We start from the raw sequence: 19,392 nt of genomic DNA on the forward strand, positions 1-19,392 counted from the left end.
AAGGGCTCAAGCGAGAGGTGCGGGAGATGGTGGGGCTGAAGAAGGTGCAACTTTGGAAGTTGCAGTCGGTTTTGGGCAAGTTGAATTTCGCTGCCGGATTTTTCCGATGGGGAGGGTTTTCTGCCGGCGGCTGTCGGCAGCTACCACGGGGGTGCAGGTTCCGACCCATTTTGTGAGATTGACCAGGGAGCATAAGGAGGACCTGAAGGTTTGGCATACGTTTCTGGAGGCGTACAATGGCCGGTCGGTGTGGATGGATGGACCGGTAAGTAATTTTGACCTGGAGCTGGTGACAGATGCGGCGGGGCCACTGGCTACTAGACATGTGCATTCGTTTTCGTCCGAATGCATTTTCGTCTGAATTTCAGCTATTTTCGTTTCGTTTTGACAAACGATAACCAAAGCACAGAATCTGAAAAACGAAAGATCCGACATAAATAAATGCTTTATTTTCGTTTTCATTGTTACAACAGTTCGATATAGAATAGGAGATTCAACGTGACTCTGACAATAACAATCTGTGTCTATAGAACTTGTGGTCGAATGCGCCTAACCTTACCTCTATTAGTCCAAGATTATATAGAGAAAATATTCGACAGAGAAAAAAGATTTGACAGAGAGAAAAGATTCTTCAAGTTACTGTCCTAAAAAGTGTTTGGGGACCCGGGTCCTGCCGCAGGGGACATGTATCAATGCAAAAAAAAAGTTTTAAAAACGGACGTTTTTTCGGGAGCAGTGATTTTAATAATGATTAAAGTGAAACAATAAAAGTGTAATATTCCTTTAAATTTCGTAGGCGGGGGGTGTCTATAGTATGCCTGTGAAGGGACGCATGTTTCTGGTGCCTAGAACTGTCCCTGCACAAAGTATCATTTATGCAGGAAAAAAAGTCCTTTAAAATCACTCGCAGCTATTATGAATTGTCGGCTCCGTAATACAGAGAACACTCATTGAAAGTCATTGATAAAAAAAAAAACATTTTAAAATTTAAAAAAAAGCATGGGGGTCCCCCAAATTCAATTACCAGGCCCTTCATGTCTGGTATGGATATTAAGGGGAACCCTGCATCAAATTAAAAAAAAAAATTGACGTGGGGTTCCCCCTAAATATCAATTCCAGACCCTTTATCCGAGCACGCAACCTGGGAGGCTGCAGGAAAAGAGGGGGGACGAGAGAGCGGCTCTCCCTCCCTCCTGAACCGTACCAGGCCACATGCCCTCAACATTGGGAGGATGCTTTGGGGGTCTGTGACCCCTTAAAACACCTTGTCCCCATGTTGATGAGGAGAAGGGTCTCATCCTCACAACCCTGGCTGGTGGTTGTGAGGGTCTGCGGCAGGGGGCTTATCAGAATCTGGAAGCCCCCTTTAACAAGGGGACCCCCAGATCCTGGCCCCCCCTCTGTTTGAAATGGTAAGGGGGTACAAAAGTACCACTACCATTTCACAAAGGAAGTGTAAAAAATAGTTAAATAAGACAAACACACTTTTGAAAAATTCCTTTATTAAAAATAAAAAAAAATAAAAAAAAGATTCCAGCGGTGGTAATCCACTCTTGCTATCCAGCGACGGATGATCATCTCTCCGGGGTCCAGCGATGGCTCATCTGAATCAGCGCAGCAAATCCATCCATCTTCTGTCTCCACAGAGGAGACACTGCGGGGATTCCGGCGGCCTGACGTTTGTTATATGTGGAGGGCGGGGCCACCCGTCACCTGACCCCGCCCCCCTCTGGCGCAAGGGGAAACCCGGGGTTCCCGTGACGTATGGGTGACCAAGCACCCCTCTGATGTAACACAGGCAGGTTTCCGTTACATCAGAGGGGGCGGGGTCACCCATACGTAACGGGGAAGCCCGGGTTTCCCCTTGCGTCAGAGGGGGGCGGGGGTTAGGTGACGGGTGGCCCCGCCCTCCGCATATAACAAACGTCAGGCCGCCGGAATCCCCATCGCTGGATAGCAAGAGTGAATTACCACCGCTGGAATCTTTTTTTTATTTTTTTTTATTTTTAATAAAGGAATTTTTCAAAAGTGTGTTTGTCTTATTTAACTATTGTTTACACTTTCTTTGTGAAATGGTAGGGGTACTTTTGTACCCCCTTACCATTTCAAACAGGGGGGTGGGATCTGGGGGTCCCCTTGTTAAAGGGGGCTTCCAGATTCTGATAAGCCCCCCGCCCGCAGACCCCCACAACCACCGACCAGGATTGTGGGGATGAGGCCCTTCTCCTCATCAACATGGGGACAAGGTGCTTTGAGGGGTCACAGGCCCCCAAAGCATCCTCCCAATGTTGAGGGCATGTGGCCTGGTACGGTTCAGGAGGGAGGGGGGCCACTCTCTCATCCCCCCCTCTTTTCCTGCGGCCTGCCAGGTTGTGTGCTCGGATAAAGGGTATGGTATGGATTTTTAGGAGGACCCCCACGTCAATTTTTTTTTAATTTGACGCGGGGTTCCCCTTAATATCCATAACAGACCTGAAGGGCCTGGTAATCGAATTTGGGGGACCCCCACGCTTTTTTAAATTATTTATTTATTTATTTTTTTATCAAGACTTTCAATGAGTGTTCTCTGTATTACGGAGCCGACAATTCATAATAGCTGCGAGTGATTGTAAAGGAGTTTTTTTCCTGCATAAATGACACTTTGTGCAGGGACAGTTCTAAGCACCAGAAACATGCGCCCCTTCACAGGCATACTATAGACACCCCCCAGCTATGAAATTTAAAGGAATATTACACTTTTATTGTTTCACTTTAATCATTATTAAAATCACTGCTCCTGAAAAAACTGACGTTTTTAAAAGTTTTTTTTGCATTGATACATGTCCCCTGGGGCAGGACCCGGGTCCCCAAACACTTTTTAGGACAGTAACTTGCAAATTAGCCTTTAAAATTAGCACTTTAGATTTTGAAAGTTGGAGTCCCATAGACTTTAATAGGGTTCACACGAAGTATGCTATATACTAGCTCAGTCGAATCTTCTTTATACATTCGACAGACACCATAAGCCTTCAAAGACAGATTCGACCATAATTCATGTGGATTTTCGGACGAATGCAATTTTTGAATGAAAAACAAAATAAATAAAAACGAATTTCGGGAGTAACTAAATAAATTAATTTTTCGGACGAAAACGAAATTTCGAAACAAAATATTTTACTCTGCACATGTCTACTGGCTACGGGGCTTTCTTCCAAGGTCAGTGGAGTGCGGAGGCTTGGCCGCGGTCGTGGGTGGAAGCAGGGTTCACGTGGAACTTGGTGCTGCTGGAGTTGTTTCCGGTGGTGCTAGTGGTGGAATTATGGGGTACGGCTTGTTGGAATTTGAAGATCAGGTTGAACTGCGATAACATGGTGGTGGTGCAGGTGATCAATCGGGTAGCGTCTTCTCAGTCGGTGATCCGGTTGCTGCCCCACTTGGTGTTACGGTGTTTACAGCTGAACTTTTTTTGTATGCCGTCCATATTCCGGGCGTGGACAATAACTTGGCCGATTCTTTGTCTCGGTTTCAGTGGAAGAGATTCAGGCTCTTGGCTCCGGCCATGGAAAAGGAAGGACTCCCATGTCCGGGATGGCTTTGGGAGATAGCATTGGAGTCGCCGCAGGATGGATCAGGAGGTCGGTGAGCGTAACTACTTGGTCGGCCTACAATAGAGTGTGGCAGGAGTGGTTAGATTTCAAACGGCTGGCGGTGGCCGAGCTGGGGGGGGGGGTGATCAGGGTCTCTTGGTTCTATACTTTGTGTCTAGACAGATGGAAAGGTTGGGGTCGATATCGTCCATTGAGTGCAGGCTGTCAGCCTTGGCGTTTTGGTTTAAGCTTCAAGGCGAGCAGGACTTTACAAAAGGATTTTGGGTATAACAAGCCCTGAATGGGTACCGGAAAGGTCAGACACAGAGGGATATGAGATGACCGGTGTCTTTTCTATTCTTCAAGTCATTTGTGACAAATTGGGTGGGCTATGCGAGTCGGGGTACGAAGTGTGGTTGTTTCGAGCGCCTTTTTAGCTCGCATTTTTTGGAGCATTTCGTGTAGGGGAGTTAGTCAGTCCGGCGAAAAAGGTGGAGGGGAGCCTGTTGTAGCAGGATGTGGAACTGGGTCCTGTTGAAGCTACGCAGATCTAAGAGGGATCAAGTGGGTAAGGGGGTGGATATATGGTTGTATGCGTTACCGGGGTCTGCAGTCTGTCCGGTGCAGGTGGTGGCAGAGTTTGTGCAGGTTACACCTCAAGGGGATGGCCCGTTTCTGGTACATAGTGATGGGACCTTTTTATCTAGGTTTCAATTTGTGGTGGTGTTTCGGAAGTGCCTGCAGGCGGGGGGGGCTAGAGAGTTCACAATTTGCCTCACACTCCTTCCGCATTGGGGCGGCCAAGGAGGCTGCCAGATGTGGATTGGATGAGGCAGCAGTCAAGAGGATTGGGAGGTGGGAGTCCAGATGGTTCAGGTCTTACGTATGCCCACACTTGTTGTCTGAAGGTTTCTCATAAAAAAATTAAAAAAGAGGGCACTTTCAGGGTGTGAGGTGGGACTGGTGGTATGTATGTTGGGGGAGGGTAGATTGGGGGTGTTGGTGGCGGTTGTTAGATTGTTTTGTTTTGTCATTTCAGATGGAGGTTACACACGCCTCGTCTGGATCCTAGGACATTCTTATGTTTTTTGGGGAGCCAGGAGAGCAGATGTCAGGCCGGAGGGCAGGCAGCTGGGGATTTATTGCAGTGAGGCATGCATTAGGTGGTTGGGGATCCCTGGGATAAAATGGAGTAGAGTGGTGCCGGAAGTGCAACGGTACGCTAGCCTGGACAGGCCACCGGACGTGTTGGTGCTGCTTGTGGGAGGAAATGACTTGGGGGTTAGGTCTACCAGAGACCTCATTGCTGATGTCAAGTGCGATTTTTTGCTGCTTCACAGGGATGGTGGTGGTCTGGTCAGACATCACCGCACGTACTGCATGGCGGATGGCCAGATCGGTGGTCAGGCTAAATAAAGCACGTATATAAGGTCCTGGGCAGATTTGTAGCGAGAAATGGGGGTTTGATTATTCGCCACATGGAGTTGGAGGTTAAGTGGTGTCCACTTATTGGCAGTAGGGACTGATCTTTGGGCGTTAGGCCTGCAAGAGGGGATTGAACAGGCCCTATGGGTTTGGAGGGGCCCTTAAGTCTAAGGGGGTCATCCTTGCGGGCTGTGGCGGTGTCTTTGGTCTTTGATGGTGGCAAGAAACTGAGGTGATGGAAGTGTGGGGGGGCACATAGGTGGTATGTGCCCCCTTTTGGTGTATTTCAGTGAAAGGGTAGGCTGGAATACGGGTTTGGTTGCACTGCGGGAAAGGGGGTTGTCTCCGGGTTGATAAACGGCCGCAGGCCTGGTGGTATAATGTTGGTATAATGTTGTCCCGCAGTGTACTGGAAAATGGTGAAGTCGGTGTAATATCAAAGACCGGGAGTTGAAATTGCCGTTACAAAAACTGGTGTTGTGTATATATAGTTTATATATAGAGAGATATATATTTTTATAAAAGTTATTTAAGTTTTGGTTTGAATATTTGTTAATAAAGGCTGCTATGGCCATTCATATTCCAAACTCCTGTGTGGTCTATTTATTGGTTAAGGGGGGGGGGGGGTAAAAGGGGGAAGGGAGGTAGGATGGTAAGGGAGTAGTGGCCAATATCTTGAATACATGGGTCATGGTCATTACCATTACTGCATCCTAGATGGTGCTATTTAATATAAAGTACTATTTCTTGGTTGCTACTTACCCAGTTTGAGATAGACCACACTCACAATCCAACAGGCTATATGTTTTCTTTTATATTGAAGTAGAATTACCAGAAATGGTTACATTATTAGTAGTGCAGAAAAGGGCATTCAGATAACCCACTGCGAGTGTCCATATAGCTGCATGAGAACAGTCAATAAAGCACAACGTGGCAGCGAAAGTACATTCAGTAAGCGACAGTATTGCAACAGCAGAATATTTGGCAATGGCACAGCTTAGCAGTGGTATGTCACTCAGTAATGTTTCATTGTTAAAGTAAGGCAGTATTCCCAGCATAGAATGATTTACCAGAGGACGGCTTCCGCTGTAGGGGTGGGAGTAACTTAAAGTGGTGTTCCGCTCAAACAAAAATTAAAACCAGTAGCTACAGATACTACAGCTGCTGGCTTTTAATAATAGGACACTTTCCTGTCCTGTAGTCCAGCAATGTCGGCACCCGCAGCTGATGCTTACACTGCCCCTGCCATTGTGGGTAAGGGAACCCAGCAGTGTAACCTTTCAGCTTCACGCCGGGAACCCTACAACGCAGGTGCAAGGCCCACTCTTCTCTCCTACTGGCCCGGTGGCTGGGGAAGGGAGGAGGAGGGAGCCCCAGCCGTGACAACAATATCCGCGGCTGAGGCTCCCGGAAGTGGTAAAAGATACCTGTCAAAGACAGGTGTCCTGTCCTCCCCCTCCCCCCCCAGAAGGGTGGAACTCCGCTTTAAAGTGGTTATAAAATAAATAAACACTTCCATATGCCCAGTGAAGTGACTGGCCTCGGATAATAGACATTGATGAAAAGAATCCTCCTACACCAGTTATACCTGTTTATCTGCAGTCTTTTTTGTTCTGAATGAATAGCCTGGACATGGCCTATATTTCTGATTAAGGCTCTGTTATCCACTGACTTTGATCATATGGCTTGGATGTGCTTTTGCACCACAGTTTTTCTGGATTACCGCATTTAATCATTTGAATGATGTACGTTACATCCACATTTTGCATCATGAGGACTCTCCTAGCTCTTTGAAATAAAGAACGGCAGGGGGCTTATTGACTTTTTAGGCACCATAGACAAAACAATATCAATAATGTAAAATCATAAACTTTATTGTTTAAATTATTATTGCATCATATTTAATACAACATAGCTTAAAACCATATTTTCACAACAATACTCTGATTTGGATATTATAAACCTTACACCTTACACCTTCACGAAGGAAGAAAATGATGACCTTCGCTTAGGCCTTAGTTTTTGTCCCTCGATGGATATCGATAAATACGAAGCTATAAAGGACCTCTATCTTTTCTCACGTAACTTGACTTACAAATTCCTTTTCGACAAAGACCGCCAGCAATCTTTACAAGATAAAAGTATCTCTGAGCAAGTGAAGAATTACACAATGGAGGACTTTCGAGCCCTCCGAGATTTAATGTTGCTATTAGAGGAGAGTGACCCTACGACTGAATCTACTGGTCAATTGGCTACAACTGGACGTGTGGCTGAAGGGATTAGCCCCATACAAAAGCAATTTATGTGTGCATCTTGTTGTAGCAGCCTGGGTGGAGCTTTGCGGCCTCAGTGGCCAATCCCTTGTCGCTCCGTGGGTCCGGCCGACTATTGTGCTGAGCGTGTTGCGTAGGCGCATTGTGTCGGGTGCATGCGCAGTGACATTACGGCCGGTTCGGATGACGTCACATCGGCTAGTAAGCCGATTGGTTGACTATGAGTGGGACGTGTATACTAATAGCACGCTCTGTGCGAGCTCTGCACAGCTGACCTCATCTGGGCACACTACACGGCTGACATTATTCTGGTGAACGCACGGGTAAGCGCTGGGATATTTTGTTTATTTGCACATCGTTAATGATATCATGGTATTGCTTGGGATCTAATATGCTCTATAATCTGATTGCAGATGCTCTGCTGGCTTCACAATAATTACCCAACGCTGTCTCCTGGTGGGGGTCTCCCTTTCTGCTATATGCTGTATCGCTCTTATGCCTCTTAATCCAGAGATCCTATGAACTTATGTCTGCAGAGCTAAAAGAAATTTAGGCTACATTACAGCCTTCTTCTGTGGTGAGCCTCTATTATTATAATTTTTGAATAAACTATTTTACCAATGGATTTATAAGTAGTTCATGACATTCAATATTAAATTATCATTTACTCTGCTACAGCAGAGATATATATATGTTTATATGTCCACAATTTGACAATTTAGTGATATTCCAAACACAATTATATAATAATGAATACAAATAATAATAAACAATAATGATAGAATTCATTTAGTAATATTTGAATTACATGATTGCTACATTAAATTTAAATCTACTATAATTCTCTTTACATAATAAAAATTATATATTATGATTTGCTTAATATTTCTCTATCTATAGGCCTCTCTAGGATTCAATCAGTTTCTCAATTCAGGCCTGATCCAAGGATCTTTAAAGTGGTTGTAAACCCTTACAAACCACTTTGACCTACAGGTAAGCCTAGATTAAGGCTTACCTGTAGGTCCAAGGAATATCTCCTAAACCTACACGGTTTAGGAGATATTTGCCAAAACACAGGCACCGCTGTCTACGGCGCATGCACTGAGCGTGCTGCTGTCAATGGCGTTATGTCGAGAGTGCCAGCTCCCGTGCGCATGCGCGGGAGTGACGTCATCGCGGCTTCGTCGAAGGACAGCGGCAGAGCAGTGAGACCCACCGAGAAGATGGATGATCCGGACTACAGGGGACAGCGGTGACATCGTTGGCTCCTGTGTCAGGTAAGTGACACATAATGGACTACTATGCGATGCATAGTAGTCCATTATGCTTTACCTTTGCAGGGAATCAAAGAGGAAGTAAACCCATCAGAGATTGCAACTCAGTGTGCTGCCTTGTTGCTAGCTACTGTTCACCTCCACCATCACTGGAGTGAGCTTTTTCTTTGATTCAAACCCCCCTCCTATGTATTTATCCCCCCTGATGCAGTAGTTCTGAGCTCAGTGTTTGAGAGCTCACTCCTGTGATAGTGGAGGTTCAGACATATGCAAATTGGATGGAGGTTTTCACACATTCAATTTGCATTATAGGAATTACACGCTTCTTCTGGAGCTTGTATTAGTGTGTCTAGCAAGACAATAAAGAAATAAACAAAAAATATATAAGTATAAGCATAGATATCAATCATATTAAGCATATTATACAAGAAAAATAAGACAAAACACATGCATGTACGTTGCCTAGGATTATGCAAGGTGTCAGGGGCCCACCAACCAAGAGAGTAGGTAAGTGATTGACTTGTATGGTGCTACCTATGCGAACTGAATCGCCTCAGGGTGCTTTCTTGCCACCAGAGTCAATCTGTGGCTTTGCGTGGTCCTTTACCCTGTAAGGTCCTGACATGCTTACAAACACATACACATATTAAGGCCAATTTTTTAGACAAGGTCTAATTAACCTACTAGCATGTCTTTGGAGTGTGGGAGGAAACCCACACAGGAACAGGGAGAACATGCAAACTCCAGGCAGATGGTGTTCGTGGTTGGGATTTGAACCAGTGACCCTATTGCTGCTAGATGAAAGTGCTATCCACTACACCACTGTGCTAAGGAGCAACTGGTCACCATGGGGGCGTGTATAACACGATACGAAGGGTGCTCAAATATTCAAAAACATATACTATCAAGAACTTACTCAGAGAGCTGCTTTTATATAGAGATTATTGGAAACTGGACTACCCCCTGTACAGGAAGCGCTACATATCATCCAATTATAACAACCATGTGGAGGAAGAGATTTAAAGAGGAAGTAAACCCTGTGGGTTTTCAGTCAATCTTCATGAGGCACATAATTGACCTACACCTATAGTAAGGACTTCAACTTTGGTCAAAGCTGCACAGTTTGTTTTTTATCTACAGGTGCTCCTTATCTGCATAGGTTTTTGGTAAAGGTGAACTATCTCTTTAAGGTTTATTACTGCTACATTAAAGCGGTTGTATAGTCTATTTTTTAACTTTTACCTACAGGTAAGCCTATAATAAGGCTTACCTGTAGGGTAAAAAAATATCTCCTAAACCTGTACGGTTTAGGAGATATTCCCCTTGCAATGAGCCACTGACTACAGCAGCGCATGCGCACAGGGGAATCTCGGCTGAAAGCCCAGAAGAAAGTCTCCCATGCACATACACGGGAGTGATGACATTGCGGCTCCAGCCACTCACAGAGACACGCCAAGGCAACATGTCATCTCCCATGGCGTGGACCAGGTGAGTTACTGACGCCTTGTTCTAAGGTGAGTATTTCAAAATGAGATAGTATGCGGTGCATACTTGCTCATTATGCCTTTTGCCTTACAGGGGTATTAAAAAAAAAAAAAAAAGTGTCAGTATACAACCACTTTAAAACTACATATTACAAATTTTCTTTTGGGTTGAAAATCAATTACACTGCATTGCTGCTAAATGTAAGCTGAGCAATTATGTAAAAGTAAAGCACAGATATGCAATTTATTTTACTCCAGAATAAGGTTTCATAATGTTCTATAATGCCATATACAGCTTTAGGCTCCATGCGCCGATAACTGGCATGTGTGTTTACATGTGATCAGCTGTGATTGGACACAGCTGATCACATGGTAAAGGGCTGCTGTGATTGGCCCTTTACCCCGATCACAGAACTAGATGACTGAGTTGTAGCTGTCTTTTGGCTGTAGCACAGTCGGGAAGCAGTTACCGTATTTATCGGCGTATAACACGCACTTTTTTCCCCTTAAAATCGGGGGAAAATCATGGGTGCGTGTTATCCCCCTGCCGATCTGCGCTCTGTGGAGCGCCGCCGACATTTACCGAGCTGAGGCGAGTGTACTGTGTACTCGGCTCCACTCTCAGTCATGCCCAGTCCCGCCTCCTAGCCTTTACGTCCCGCCATTGGCCCGGTGTTGTGTCCATCACAGGAGCCAGAACAAGGGACGGGACGGGGGCGTTACTGCGAGCAGAGCCGAGTAGCTGAGTACCCTCGGCTCGGCTCGGTCTATGTCGGCGGCGGGAGGAGCCGAAGATCTCGACGGCGGTGGCGGGAGGAGCCGAAGATCTCGGCGGCGGGAGGAGCCGAAGATCTCGACGGCGGTGGCGGGAGGAGCCGAAGATTGCGGCGGGAGGAGCCGAAGATGGCGGCGGCGGTAAATTTAAAACTAACCATACTGCAATTTTGTGGAAGGCTGCAGGGGGACAGTGTAGGGCTGCAGGGGGACAGTGTAGGGCTGCAGGGGGACAGTGGAAGGCTGCAGGGGGACAGTGGAAGGCTGCAGGGGGACAGTGTAGGGCTACAGGAGAACAGTGTAGGGCTGCAGGGGGACAGTGGAAGGCTACATTGATGGGCATTTAAAATGTAAGGTTTTTTTCCTTAAACTTGCCTCCTAAAAGTTTTTTCCCTAAACTTCCCTCCTAAACTTGGGGTGCGTGTTATACGCCGGCGCGTGTTATACGCCGATAAATACGGTAAATGGTTTGTCTTGTCCCTGTAAACTGATACATCTGTACAAGAGCTTGTTCTTTTGAAAAACAGCGTGACTAAGGCACCACATCACCAATATAATCATGACCACTAACCTACCCGCTAACCTACCCCGACCCTTTTACCCCAACTAAACTGCATAAACCACCATGATACAATTTTTTTAGCAAAATTGGCCATAGCGAACATTTATTAACCACTTAAGGATCACCCTACATACAAATACATAGCTCTCAACTGTCCCTGATTTTGAGGGACTGTCCCTGATTTGGAGCAATGTTCCTCTGCCCCTCATTCCTCCTCATTTGTCCCTCATTTTGGTCTGATCCATATACAGTATCTCACAAAAGTGAGTACACCCCTCACGTTTTTGTAAATATTTTATTATATCTTTTCATGAGACAACAATGAAGAAATGACACTTTGCTACAATGTAAATTAGTGAGTGTACAGTTTGTATAACAGTGTACATTTGCTGTCCTCTCAAAATAACTCAACACACAGCTATTAATGTCTAAACCGCTGGCAACAAAGTGACAATGTCCAAAATGAACCCAATTAGCCAATTCCAACAGACAAATTAGCCAATTAGCCAATTCCAACAGACAAAGTGCCACGCATGCTCAGAATAAATTACGAGATGAAAGCTATTGGCTACTGGCCTGTTTATAGTCCCGTCATACGTGTTCTACATCACCGCATTCTGAACGATCGGATGTTCTGACAAATTTGTGTGACCGTGTGTATGCAAGAAAAGTTTGAGCCAAAATCTGTCGGAAAAAATCTGATGGATTTTGTCGTTGGAATGTCCGACCGTGTGTACAGGAATGTCCGACCGTATGTACAGGGCATTATACAAGCTGTACACTCACTACATTACATTGTAGCAAAGTGTCATTTCTACAGTGTTGTCACATGAAAAGATATAATACATTATTTACAAAAATGTGAGGGGTGTACTCACTTTTGTGAGATACTGTAGCTGTATATAAAATTTACTTTTTATCTTTCAAAAAGTGTTTCCCAATACTAACCCTTTTATCCAATTTCTAAATTGCTGGACTTGTACATTTTAAAAGCCAATATAAAGGAATAGTAGTGGTAAAAAAAGCACTTCTGGATTTAATTAACCATTTTTTTGGTTAATTCTCCTTTAAGGGTGTGTGTCAGGGAGTGTGTCCTATGTCTATATAGGTTTGTTAGTAGGTGTCCCTCATTCCCATCTCAAATTGTTGGGAGGTATGTAAATACTGCGGCAGGGCGGCCCTTAAGCGCAAAATCACATACCTGTACGTGATTCCTGTGATCAGCTCAGAGGCGTGTGCGTGCACCGCCGGAGCCAGTCAGCGGGCAACCTGCAATCGTTCACAGGAGAGCAGTCTGCCTATGTAAACAAGGCAGACCGCCATTCTGCCAGAGAGGAAAATGGAGATCTTGTGTTTCTGCCAAGCAGAAACATGGATCTCTGGTTTCCTTTTGTCAAAGCACATCCACCACAGTTAGAAAGCACACATAGGGAACACATTTAATCCTTTGATTGCCCTGATGGTAACCCCTTCCCTGACAGTGTAATTTATACAGTGACAGTGCATTTTTTTTTAGCACTGATCACTGTATTGGTGTCACTGGTCCCTAGTAGAACTAGCAATACAAAATCACCAAATTTGGGGTTTGTAGCACTAAGTGACCCCGAGATACGTGGCCCCAAAGTCGGGTCGCAAAATGTCATTCTCTGCTGCAGAAAAGTGCTTGACATTTTGCGACCCGACTTTGGGGCCCCGTAACTCGGGTCACTTGGAGCTAGAAACTCAAAATTTGGAGATGTTGTAGTGCTAGTTCTACTGTGTTTGCATACCAAACTTGGGGTTTCTAGTTATAAGGGACCCCGAGATACGTGGCCCCAAAATGTCATTTTTAGAATTTGATTCGAATTTCGTTGAATTCGTTAGCATTGTAATTCAGTAATTTGGATGCATCCGAATGTCCGAATAATGAAAATTCTAGTTTCAGACCGTAGTCCTGAATGACCAATTGACAGACCCAATTGGCAATGGAAGCTGCCTGCCCTGTCTTGGGTCCTTTCTTTAAAACAAAAAAAAAAATTTGTGTAAGATTTTTCAGCCACAATGTCTCAGTCCTGCTAAAAATTGCTGATCGCCGCTATTGCTAGTAAAAAAATATAAAAAAATAAATAAAAAGTCTATAAATCTATCCCATAGTTTGTAGATGCCATAAACTTTGTGCAAACCAATCAATATATGCTCATTTGGATTTTCTTTACCAAAAATATGCAGCAGAATACATATTGGCCTAAATTGATGATTTTTTTATTTTATTTATTCGATATGTTTTATAGTAGAAAGTAGGGATGAGCTTCGAGTTCGAGTCGACACGAACATTGCCTGTTTGGTGAACAGTGAACAATTTGGGGTGTTCCCAGCAAATTCCAAAAGCCGCGGAACACCCTTTAGATTTCTATGGGAGAAATCTAAAGTGCTAATTTTAAAAGCTAATATGCAAGTTACTGTCCTAAAAAGTGTTTGGGGACCTGGGTCCTGCCCCAGGGAACATGGATCAATGCAAAAAAAAGTTTAAAAAAAAAAAAAAAACAGCCGTTTTTTCGGGAGCTGTGATTTTAATAATGATTAAAGTGATACAATAAAAGTGTAATATTCCTTTAAATTTCGTACCTTGGGGGTGTCTATAGTATGCCTGTGAAGGTCCGGACCAGACCAGACCTGAAGGACCAGACTCTTCAGGTCTGGTATGGATATTAAGGGGAACCCCTCGTCAAATAAAAAAAAAATATTGACATGGGGTCCCCCTAAAAATCCATACCAGACCCTTTATCCGAGCATGCAACCTGGCAGGCCACAGGAAAAGAGGGGGGGGGGCGAGAAAGCCCACCCCCTCCTGAACCGTACCAGGCCACATGCCCTCAAATCAAAACAAAAACACTGCGCTATCAAAAACAAAAAAGCAGCTAACACGCTAACAATGGATATTTTAGTTAAGATAACGTGTAAAAAGAAAGTGTTGCGCTAAAATGAAAAACATATGTGTGCAAATATCACATGTATGACCCGTGTGATTTGCCCAATATAAATTATAACAATTGTTGACAAATAACATAAATAAGAGTTAAACAGTTACGATGTGAACATATATATGAAGCGAAAAATAAGAGTCCTTTGCCCTCAACATTGGGAGGATGCTTTGGGGTCAACCCCAAAGCACCATGTCTCCATGTTGATGGGGACAAGGGCCTCATCACCTGACCCCCCCTTGACGCAAATGGAGAAGCCGGGCTTCCCCAATGACATATGGGTGTCCCCTCCCCCCTCTGATGTAACGCAGGTTTCCGTTACATCAGAGGGGGGTGGGGTCACCCACACGTCATTGGGGAAGCCCGGCCAGGATGCGTGCTCGGATAAAGGGTCTGGTATGGATATTAAGAGGGAAACCCACGTCAATTAAAAAAAAAAATAATATCCATACCAGACCTGAAGGGTCTGGTAATTGAATTTGGGGGAACCCCACTCTTTTTTTTTTTTTTTTTTATCAATGACTTTCAATGAGTGTTCTCTGTATTACGGGAGCCGACAATTCATTATAGCCGTGAGGGATTTTAAATGACTTATTTTCCTGCAGAAATTACACTTTTTGCAGGGACCGTTCTAAGCACGGGAAACATGCGCCCCTTCACAGGCATACTATAGACACCCCCCAGGTACGAAATTTAAATAATAAAAAAAAATTACACTTTTATTGTTGAAGGGATATTTAGCTTAACCGCTTTCATTCTTTAAGAAATTTGGTTTCCATTTTGTGTCTCTCTCTAACATCCACCTCACAAAATGTATGCTCAAGTTTTGCTAGTCTAGTTTCGTTTCCCATGTTACTGTTATCTTATTTAGTTGTTTCGTTTCGTGGAAAGCACATGATTTTGAGGAATTGCTAGTTTCACTTTTATTGTAGGCTGTACTTGTATATGATTGGATAATCTGTATGACACGTTCAAAGGGCGGTACTTTCTGAAAGCCCCCTTTAAATATTCACACCAAAGAATAAAGATTTAGATTTGCTCGGAGAGACTTTGTTGTTTTGTGTCATTGTCTCAATGGGCTAATCTCCCAGGCCTGTGTGGGGATTGAACATCACACTTTGACAGACATGAAGGGGTTAAGAAATCACCTTTAGACAATCTACATTTCCTTCAGTTTGGGGGCTCGTCAGGGGTCGATTATAATATATGTCTATATGGTGAGTTGAATTGATATATGTATCTCTCACTGTAACATCTATTCAGAAATCGTTCTTTGAACCTGTAATTTATGTAGAAGTTGTTTTCAGACCTCGTTGATAAGTTTAACTGCTCTGAGAAGCAGTAAAAAAGGCTGTTCTGAGTTAACAGTGATAAAGCCTTGGGTGGGCTTTAATGGACTCTGAGAAGTTCATTTAATAAGACTGCTTTAAGAAGCAGCACCTGTTCCCGTGTGAACAGTAGACATGTGCATTCGTTTTCGTCCGAATGCATTTTCGTCCGAATTTCAGCTATTTTCGTTTTCGTTTTGACAAACGATAACGAAAGCACAAAATCCGAAAAACGAAAGATCCGACATAAATAAATGCTTTATTTTCGTTTTCATTGTTACAACAGTTCGATATAGAATAGGAGATTCGACATGACTCTGACAACAATCTGTGTCTATAGAACCTGTGTTCGAATGTGCCTAACCTTACCTCTATTAGTCCAAGATTATATAGAGAAAATATTCGACAGAGAAAAAAGATTTGACAGAGAGAAAAGATTCTGCAAGATACTGTCCTAAAAAGTGTTTGGGGACCCGGGTCCTGCCCCAGGGGACATGTATCAATGCAAAAAAAAGTTTTAAAAACGGCCGTTTTTTCGGGAGCAGTGATTTTAATAATGATTAAAGTGAAACAATAAAAGTGTAATATTCCTTTAAATTTCGTAGGGGGGGGGGGGGGGTTGTCTATAGTATGCCTGTGAAGGGGCGCATGTTTCCCGTGCTTAGAATTGTCCCTGCACAAAGTGTCATTTATGCAGGAAAAAAAGTCCTTTAAAATCACTCGCAGCTATAATGAATTGTCGGCTCCGTAATACAGAGAACACTCATTGAAAGTCATTGATAAAAAAATAAATAAATAAAAAAAGCGTGGGGGTCCCCCAAATTCAATTACCAGGCCCTTCAGGTCTGGTATGGATATTAAGGGGAACCCTGCCTCAAATTTAAGAAAAAATTTGACGTGGGGTTCCCCCTAAATATCCATAACCAGACCCTTCAGGTCTGGTATGGATATTAAGGGGAACCCCGCGTCAAATTAAAAAAAAAATTGACGTGGGGTTCCCCCTAAAAATCCATACCAGACCCTTTATCCGAGCACGCAACCTGGCAGGCCGCAGGAAAAGAGGGGGGGACGAGAGAGCGGCCCCCCCTCCCTCCTGAACCGTACCAGGCCACATGCCCTCAACATTGGGAGGATGCTTTGGGGGTCTGTGACCCCTCAAAGCACCTTGTCCCCATGTTGATGAAGACAAGGGCCTCATCCCCACAACCCTGGCCGGTGGTTGTGGAGGTCTGCGGGCGGGGGACTTATCAGAATCTGGAAGCCCCCTTTAACAAGGGGACCCCCAGATCCCGCCCCCCCCCCCTGTTTGAAATGGTAAGGGGGTACAAAAGTACCCCTACCATTTCACAAAGAAAGTGTAAAAAATGTTTAAATAAAACAAACACACTTTTGAAAAATTCCTTTATTAAAAATAAAAAAATAAAAAAAAGATTCCAGCGGCGGTAATCCACTCTTGCTATCCAGCGACGGACGGTCATATCTCCAGCGATGTCTCATGTCATCCAGCGCAGCGCAGCATCCTTCTTCTGTCTCCGTGTAGGAGACACTTCAAGGATTCCGGCGGCTGACGTTTGTTATATACGGAGGGCGGGGCCACCCGTCACCTGACCCCGCCCCCCTCTGACGCAAGGGGAAACCCGGGGTTCCCTGTGACGTAGGGGTGACCCGCACCCCTCTGATGTAACACAGGCAGGTTTCCGTTACATCAGAGGGGGGCGGGGTCACCTATACGTCACGGGGAACCCCGGGTTTCCCCTTGCGTCAGAGGGGGGCGGGGTCAGGTGACGGGTGGCCCCGCCCTCCGTATATAACAAACGTCAGCCGCCGGAATGCCTGCAGTGTCTCCTACACGGAGACAGAAGAAGGATGCTGCGCTGCGCTGGATGACATGAGACATCGCTGGAGATATGACCGTCCGTCGCTGGATAGCAAGAGTGGATTACCGCCGCTGGAATCTTTTTTTTATTTTTTTATTTTTAATAAAGGAATTTTTCAAAAGTGTGTTTGTTTTATTTAAACATTTTTTACACTTTCTTTGTGAAATGGTAGGGGTACTTTTGTACCCCCTTACCATTTCAAACAGGGGGGGGCCGGGATCTGGGGGTCCCCTTGTTAAAGGGGGCTTCCAGATTCTGATAAGCCCCCCGCCCGCAGACCTCCACAACCACCGGCCAGGGTTGTGGGGATGAGGCCCTTGTCCTCATCAACATGGGGACAAGGTGCTTTGAGGGGTCACAGACCCCCAAAGCATCCTCCCAATGTTGAGGGCATGTGGCCTGGTACGGTTCAGGGGGGAGGGGGGCCGCTCTCTCGTCCCCCCCTCTTTTCCTGCGGCCTGCCAGGTTGCGTGCTCGGATAAAGGGTCTGGTATGGATTTTTAGGGGGAACCCCACGTCAATTTTTTTTTAAATTTGACGCGGGGTTCCCCTTAATATCCATACCAGACCTGAAGGGTCTGGTTATGGATATTTAGGGGGAACCCCACGTCAAATTTTTTCTTAAATTTGAGGCAGGGTTCCCCTTAATATCCATACCAGACCTGAAGGGCCTGGTAATTGAATTTGGGGGACCCCCACGCTTTTTTTTTTATTTATTTATTTATTTTTTTATCAATGACTTTCAATGAGTGTTCTCTGTATTACGGGAGCCGACAATTCATAATAGCTGCGAGTGATTTTAAAGGACTTTTTTTCCTGCATAAATGACACTTTGTGCAGGGACAATTCTAAGCACGGGAAACATGCGCCCCTTCACAGGCATACTATAGACAACCCCCCCCTACGAAATTTAAAGGAATATTACACTTTTATTGTTTCACTTTAATCATTATTAAAATCACTGCTCCCGAAAAAACGGCCGTTTTTAAAACTTTTTTTTGCATTGATCCATGTCCCCTGGGGCAGGACCCAGGTCCCCAAACACTTTTTAGGACAGTAACTTGCAAATTAGCCTTTAAAATGAGCACTTTAGATTTTGAACGTTGGAGTCCCATAGACTTTAATAGGGTTCTAAAGTATGCTATATACTAGCTCCGTCGAATCTTCTTTATACATTCGACAGACACCATAAGCCTTCAAAGACAGATTCGACCGTGATTCATGTGGATTTTCGGACGAATGCAATTTTTGAACGAAAAACGAAATAAATAAAAACGAATTTCGGGAGTAACTAAATAAATTAAGTTTTCAGACGAAAACGAAATTCCGAAACGAAATATTTTACTCTGCACATGTCTAGTGAACAGGTAGAGAAGCCTTGGGTGGGCTTTAATGGACTCCGAGAAGTTCATTTAATAAGGCTGCTTTATGAAGCAGCACTTGTTCCCGTGTGAACAAGGAGAAAGCTCTGGGGGGGCTTTCACGGACTCTGAGACGTTCGTAGGAAAATGATTTATACAGTACTGTAATAAAAAAAAAAAAAAGTCTGCTAAAGTGTGACGGACAAAACCCAACTCTTTGCTTATCTTCCTATCGCCCGTAGAAGTTTATAAGATGATTTAACTGTTTGTGTGGAATTTGTCAGCGTTGTAAGGTAAGACAACGCTTTCCACTGCACTGTGTTATAAGGGTACGTAAATAAAAGGCGACAGACGCATCTTGCGGTGAATTCCCGGCTCCTTTTTGTGATTGATGGAAGTTCCCCAACCGAAACGTAGATCGATGCTACAGTATCCGGTGATGTATTTATGTTTTCTCTTAATGATTTGCATATGAATGTTTTGACTCCAATGTATGAGATAGTGAGCA

General features: G+C 44.5%; 1 long non-coding RNA gene across 1 annotated transcript in view; it reads left to right on the top strand.

Moving 5' to 3' along the window:
• Positions 1 to 7,299: 7,299 nt before the first annotated feature.
• Positions 7,300 to 19,392, top strand: part of LOC143961243 (uncharacterized) — a 30,552-nt gene continuing 18,459 nt past the window's right edge. The window contains exons 1-2 of the long non-coding RNA XR_013270438.1: positions 7,300 to 7,587; positions 7,678 to 7,841. This is a non-coding gene — a long non-coding RNA (uncharacterized LOC143961243). The remainder of the gene's footprint in view (positions 7,588 to 7,677; positions 7,842 to 19,392) is intronic.

Source organism: Lithobates pipiens, unplaced genomic scaffold (assembly GCF_037356315.1).
Source record: "Lithobates pipiens isolate NorthernLeopardFrog02 unplaced genomic scaffold, aLitPip1_a1.2 Scaffold_8, whole genome shotgun sequence".
NCBI classification, from domain to species: Eukaryota; Metazoa; Chordata; class Amphibia; order Anura; family Ranidae; genus Lithobates; species Lithobates pipiens.